The sequence below is a fragment of the Epinephelus moara genome, chromosome 20, assembly GCF_006386435.1.
Source record: "Epinephelus moara isolate mb chromosome 20, YSFRI_EMoa_1.0, whole genome shotgun sequence".
Lineage (NCBI taxonomy): Eukaryota > Metazoa > Chordata > Actinopteri > Perciformes > Serranidae > Epinephelus > Epinephelus moara.
Genome location: NC_065525.1, coordinates 7,416,280 through 7,423,521, shown reverse-complemented (window position 1 = coordinate 7,423,521; position 7,242 = coordinate 7,416,280).

The following is a 7,242-nucleotide window of genomic DNA, read 5'->3' as shown; positions in this document are numbered from 1 at the left end:
GGCTCTAGATAAGGCCATTCACATGTTCCACCATAAGAACATTTTTATTTGTTATGTGAAACTGCTTTATTCTGTGTTTTTACCCATTTAAATCACCAGGTATGATTGCTTTAAAGAGAAAGAGACCTCTGTGGATTATTTCAGCTCCCGATAAAAATCCTACTAAACAATGAACACTGAAGGAATTCTAACCAGGAGAAGTTTCAGCTGGTTGCAATCTGCAGTCCTCACTGATAGATGCCACTAAACCCCCACAAATCTTACACACTTTACCTCTAAGTACAATTGGCAGTAGAGTCTGACTCAAGTCCAAGTCATGTGACAACAACAAAGTATGTCTTTGCTGTTGATTTTTTTTTTTTTTTTTTTTTTTGAGAGTAAAGTCTGGTGTCTTTAATGAATGCCTGAACTTCTTGCACAAACATTTCCATTTGTACTCAAGAAATATCACATTTTCTTTTTATGTTCCACTCAGGATGAAACAATTTTAAACAGTCTTTCTCTTACACCATCTTCGGCTCAAGATGCTTTGCACACAAGATATCTCATAGACTAATAGATACCAACAGGCCTTGCCGTATGTTGAGCACCTTTTCATTTCAATTTTGTATTGTTTTTTTTCAGTGTAGTGACGATTTCAGCCTGTAGGGGCCGCTATTTAGTCTTAAAGGAAAGAACTAAAGAGGGCCTGCAGATGGTGAAACAGTCTTGTGAAGTGCTGGGTGCTCCCTCTATACTTCACCACAACATATATCACCTGTGTTTCTGGGCTGTAATTCCTCACATCCCTCTCTCTGGGTCAAAACATAAAAAAAACACTTAAAGCTGGAGTATTACAGTGTTTGCATGTGGCTCTTTTATGATGTCTATGTATGTATGTATGTATGTACACTGCATGTGTGTCACAGTGAGTTCACAGTGGACACACCCAGTCTCAGTTAAACCCCAGTATTAGGGCTCCCTCTCTAAGCCCTCTGGATTCAACATCCCCCCTCACCACAAACACACATTTCCCCTCCAGTGAATGAAGGACCTTAACGTATAGCATAATTACCCAGAGGCCCTTGGGGTGTGCTTAGCTTACTGGCAGCATGCCCACTTCACATGGCAGAGAACCCCCTCAACACACAGCTTGTACTGTATGCTCTGACATCAGCTAATTTTAGGTGTGGCTCCTGCAGACAGACTGGACCCCCGTGACCACATGATGGCAGGAGGGGGAGCAGCAGAGAGGGCTGAACCAACATGTCTGGATTTGTCTTACACCCCAGTTCAGGTTGAGGATGATACTAACCGTGCACCACATTCTTTAACAGTGATGAAATACACAAACTAACATGCGTTACTGTAGGATCAAATGTGCTCTAAAGAAGGCTCATTAGGGACCGTAGGAAACTGGCTGAACAGGGCTGAACCTATGCTTCAGTTCGTTTTCTTTCGATCCACTCCTTACCTGGCCAAAATGCATGCACTCCCTCTAACATGTCAAAATATAATAAACATTAAAGTAGGAATAAGGAATTTAAGATGAAGTACTCCAAATTAAACATTTATTTCTTTATCAGAACATAAAAGTTCACGTTAGAAGTCAAATTAGCAATTATCAAACTTATATCAAATAAACAAAGCTTCCCATTAACTAATGTGCCAGCCACTCTGTATCTTCAAGCCTCGACCTACTCAATAAAAAAATGTTGAACTTGCGTTTAACAAGTTTACTCTCACAGTCAAGTTCTGCCTGCTCTTGGCTCTTGTTAGGAGCCTTGGTGTTATTTTGGATCAGAACCTCACTCCCGAGTCCCATGTTAAAAGGCTAACCCAGTCGTACCTTTTTCATTTGAGAAACATCTCTAGAATCAGATCTTTTACTTCTTTAATGATCTTCAAAAAGTAATTTATGCTTTTATAACATCTTGACTGGACTATTGCCATGCTGTGTTTACTTGCCTGGGACAAAACTTGATTCAACGACTTCAGAGTGTCCAAAATGCTGCAGCCAGACTTTTAACTAGAGCACGAAAACATGATCACATCTCACCTATTTTAGCTTAAGAACTTCCCCTCATTGGTTACCTGTATGTTTTAGAATTGATTTTAAAGTTTTACTCTTGACTTTTAAAGCCCTGCATGGTTTGGCACCAAGCTACCTGGCTGAGCTTTTAATACGTTGCACTTTGTAACAGTTGTTTTGAACGATGCTATATAAATAAAGTTATTATTATTATTAGTTATTATTAATGCATTAGAGGGGTAACCCACTTTCACAATTCACACGTTATTCCTATGGTCTAAGACAGTCCAGAAAATACAAGTACACATGAAGAACTCCAAAAACAGGAGTGCTAAACACCCAAACTTGTGATGTCAAAGGGTATAAAGTCTGGAGCTGTTCTGACAATGAATTGGTAAGATATTACATATGATACTGATTTTTTTGTTTCACACTTTGATAAAATTAAGCTCATTTGAGTATAAAAAAGAAAACAAACAGTGTGTGGGTCCATAAAATCAGCCTCCCATTCATTGTCTGTGGAGCAGCTCTAGTCTTTATACCCTGGCATCACAAGTGAGACTTACTTCTCTGGTTTCTGGCTTTGAGAGAGAGCAGCTCATGTTTACAAATATTGATTGAACTTTCCTCAACTATGGAAATTACATATTGGAATTCTTAGTTTAGGTGGCGTTCCCCTTTAAGGGCCCTGGAACACCAAGCTGACAGCCGTTGGTCAGTATTGGGCTGTTGGTTAGCGTCTGTCGGCCTAGTTTTTGCGGTGTGTGGCACACTGTTGGCACTGGTTGGTCCATGTCAGCACATAGTTTAATACCATGATGTGGTTTTTTACAGTTTATATTAAGACACATCAGAGGCCTACCAACAGAAGCCTCAGGGGTTTTTTTTTCTCTCTCTCTGGCCACTGCCAGGCCTCGAATCACAAATCTGATGACTTTAGACTCAACTTGGACACCTGTGACTCGTGACTTCACTTGGACTTGAGCCTTTTGACTTGAAAATACTTGATACCTTCCCTCAAGCCCAAAGATTAAAAGGTTGTTAAAAGTGTGCCTGAATCAACTAACACTAACACTATTCATTCCCTGCAGGTTGACTCTTAGTTCCCCAACCAAGATGCAAGACGGAACCATCAAGAACTAAGGTTACGTTACTGAGCGCAAGTTGGAAAAAATGATGCCAAAGATAATTTCGTTCTTGTACGAAAACTATGCGGTAGTCAACAAAAACTGAATTGCAGTATGCAAAATGTGTGGATCAAAAATTACTGACAGAGATGCAACAACTTCCAAGAAACTTGTTTTAAGAAATAAATACAAATTTTAAAAAGCATTCATGACTACTGTAAATTTTATCTTATTTTGCTGTTGTTAAACTGGCATGATATTGAGGAAAATGCACATTATGACTTGTTTAGGGATCAAAAGTGTAAGTTTATGAATTGGGACTTGAGTTGAAAGACTTGAGACTTACTTGTGACTTGCAAAACAATGCCTTGGGCCCACCTCTGACGGGACTCGGTGATATTGCCAGGTGAACAAGGGAACCTCAATATGTTGTGATGTATTCAGAGGCGAAAATCCAATTTCAGTGTAGGGGAGGAAATCAAGAAGGGTTATGTCTTTTACTTTTTTTTTTTGTTTGTTTTGGTGGAGAAGGTTGTAAAAAACAGACCAAAATTCTCTTTTAGCCAGAAAAGGCTGATAATTATTTGTGGCTAGGGCATGCTAAATATCTTTTGTTCTTTCAACATCCCGTTGGGTTGTGTAATGTGCTAACTGGCTAACTAGCATCTTAAATCTGTCCAGTAGGGTCTTCTAGTTTCCCTTTTTTAACTACGAACACAAACTACTGCCACCTGCTGGTGTGGAGAGTTACTCCCTCTCATGCAGGCACAGAACATACATGCTAGTTGGCTATTGGCTGTGGTCTTTGTGGTGTGTTCAAGTACAACCTTCTGGCCAAGACATATAATAGGTGACGTGAGGCGACGCAACAGTCAGCCTTCATTACCACCAGTTCTTTGATGTCAGTTTGGTGTGTCTGGGTCTTAAGTGTCTTAGTTATGGTGGGACAGCAAACAGTTATGTGTATGTGTTCACACGGCCCAGGGACTGGAGAAAATGCACAGAAAGAAGTGATTATATTGGCAGCGTTCCAAACTGTAAACAGTCAATGTAAGCATGTTTCATTTTGCTGCTTCGATCAGTGGAACAAGATGGCAAAGTGTGAACTTAAATTACATTCTGACTTTATATAACAAAGGAACTACTGTTCAACAAAGGGGACCTGTAAGTTTCAGGAGTCTACGCTGGTTGCCTGGCAACTTGTCCCAGTGCACAACTCACTGTAAAACAGCAAATTCTTGTTTTTACAGTTTTGTTTTTGTACATATTAAACAAAATATTATGCATTCATTAGTGAGCTTTAGGTGGGCTAGTAAGTGGATTTTGTTTCCTTTAGATAGAGCTACGCTAGCTGGTTTCCCCGTCTCCAGTCTTTTTGCTAAGTTGAACTAACCAGCCACATGCTGCTACATGTTTCGCCTACAGATGTGAAAAAAAAAAGATCAAATTCTCTCATCTAACTCTCGACAGTAAAGCAGTCATATTTTCATGTCTCTTTGATTTTTGTTCTATTTTTATTGATAGTAAGTCTTCCAAAAATCCCTTCAGCAAGAAGAAAAATGTACAATGTGGTACAGTCCCTTACTTCCAGACTGTGGGACAGAGAGCACTGTGTGACTTCTGACAGACAGAGGACTCGTCAGATGCACTCGCCCTGGCATCTCTGCGTACACATTTTCCTCAGTGACTTTGGGCAATAAGCTTGTGCTCCTTTGCACAAAACTATTCCTGTGTTCCACGCTGCTGCCTGTCTGATCTACCTATCTGACCTCACAGGCTGCCCTACATCCAAAGACCTACTTAACAATGATAAACTTGGGAGGCCGACAGATGCATTGAGGACAGTATCACCGGGATGCATTTCACAGCTCCAGCTTCAGTTTCAGCCAACATTCACACCTTTGGGTAACTGTAATGGTAATAAGCTCCCTGTGCATCCCTCTATATAATGATTGAGATTACACTGTTTGTTTATGCAGCAGACTAAATCAAGTATCACTTTAACATATAACAGTGTTGATTTAGTTTGAACTTCATGTATTGCTGTGTTTCTCTGACCTTAGTAAGAAGCTGAAATACTGTGTGTGGTTCATGATGAATGGCCTTGATATATGAATTAGCAGTGTCAACATATTTAGCCAAAGATGTGCTGAGACTGTGTGTTTTCCCCTGATGCGGTAATAAAGATGCACTGATTCACACCTGGGGGCTGCGAGCACAATCACACACACACAGCACAAGTACTGAGCAGAGGCACAGTGGGAAATTAACCACCTTAATCCTTAAGTTAACAACAGCAGAAGCAGAAGCAGTAAATTCTTGCTATCAGATATTCTCTAGAAAACACCAAAATATTTATTTGAAGAATGAGACATGATACATCAAATTCCTGTAGCAATGTGCTTCTTGCTTTTTTTCTTAGCAACTCGTTGTTCCGCAGCCAGCCCTGACCTTTCTGTGAACAGGCAAGAAACAACAATTAAAAAGCAGAGGTTGTCCCCCCACTGAAATGTGCATGCTCCCTTAAGGTTTTATTGATCCATTATTTAGTCTTCATAAGGCAAAGCGTGTTTTTTTTTTCTCCGATCCTGCTTCCCGACCTGCCCCGTACCCAACTGGAATGTGCATACAATCCGTATGTATGTACTCCCAGCAACACAGATTCAGATTTCTTCAGGTAATTAGATCATAAATTAATTGCTGTTTTGATCATTTCAAATAAGACATTTCACTGCACTTTCAACTTCCTTCTTGACCCTTAACCAGCACTTTGCAAAACATCAGCTCGAGGTCCATGGCTGATTCCAAATGTTCCAACCAGTCCTCAAGGGGCCTAAAGCGAACTTTCTGCAGACTTCCAGAGAGTCTGCTTGGGGTGCAGACTTCACTGATTTAATCGCCCCCAATTCATTGCAATATGGACATGAAGTTGTACTTTTTTTCCCAATTGCCAACCAAAAAAATAAAACTTGTGTATGTAAAACAGTTACTGTAGCCTATTAAAACTCGATTTTAATCATCGTAATATTCAACATCCTGATACAGAAATATGTCGAAATATAGGCTACAGAGGGAAATCAAAAGGCTCTGCATGATTGCAGCCTACCTTATAGGTTGCACAGTGTAATGCCAAATATATAGGCTCGAAACATGTTCGAAAAACAACAAAAGATCTACCCAGTTTATTTAGTCATAGCTCAGCCCTTATTTATTTATACCTGCAGTCTACAAGTTATACAGAAATTTATTTTGTTCACCCGCAAAACAACCCTATAGACGGGATTCATATCTTATTATCTGCAGGGACAGATGAGCAGACCGCATATGACAGCAGTGATCATGGTGTTCATGACTGTAACTGTTGCTCTAATGTTTCTACAGCAATGAGTGAAACAGACTTGAGGCCTGTCCATCAGCAGCTTGCAGACTTTATGTGATGACAGTGAACTCGTCACGGTATGTACGGCTGAAGTCCACGAGGGCTCAGAATAGCAATGAAACTGTCTACACCCCCAGTCTACATCCGGTGAGTCAGACTAAAACAAATGTAACGGTCCTACAATAGTGGCTTGCAGTGTATGTACAAGCGGTGTAGGTAGGAGTAGCAAAGTTCCAATGTTGTGTTTACAAACAGTAGCTGACAATCCCTGCATCGTATACCTTTAAGCTAACATGGATGAGAAGTCCTTAATAACTACAACTCCATGATAACCTCGCAAAATTGGTCATTTGACATGATCGAAACCCAGAAATGCCACGACAAAAAAAAGACACAGCAATAATCTGAATCAGAGTCCTACAATAAAAGAAAAGAGGAAAAGGCACCAGGTATGAAAAAGATAGATTTATTTAATGACAAATTAAAACAGAAAAAAAGTCAAGGAGTTGAGGGAGAGCAGCAACATTACTGAGACTCCACATGAAGAGGAAGGGAGAGATGATTGGCTTGACCTCCCTCCCTCCTCACAGACAAAAAGAAAAAGAAAAAGAATAGACTTACCACACAAACAAGAGGACGGAGAGACAAATAGATGAGGAAAAACAATTCAACTCGAGGGTGGGGGGGGTGGGGTGGGGGTGGGGGGGGGGGGGTGGGGTGGGGGG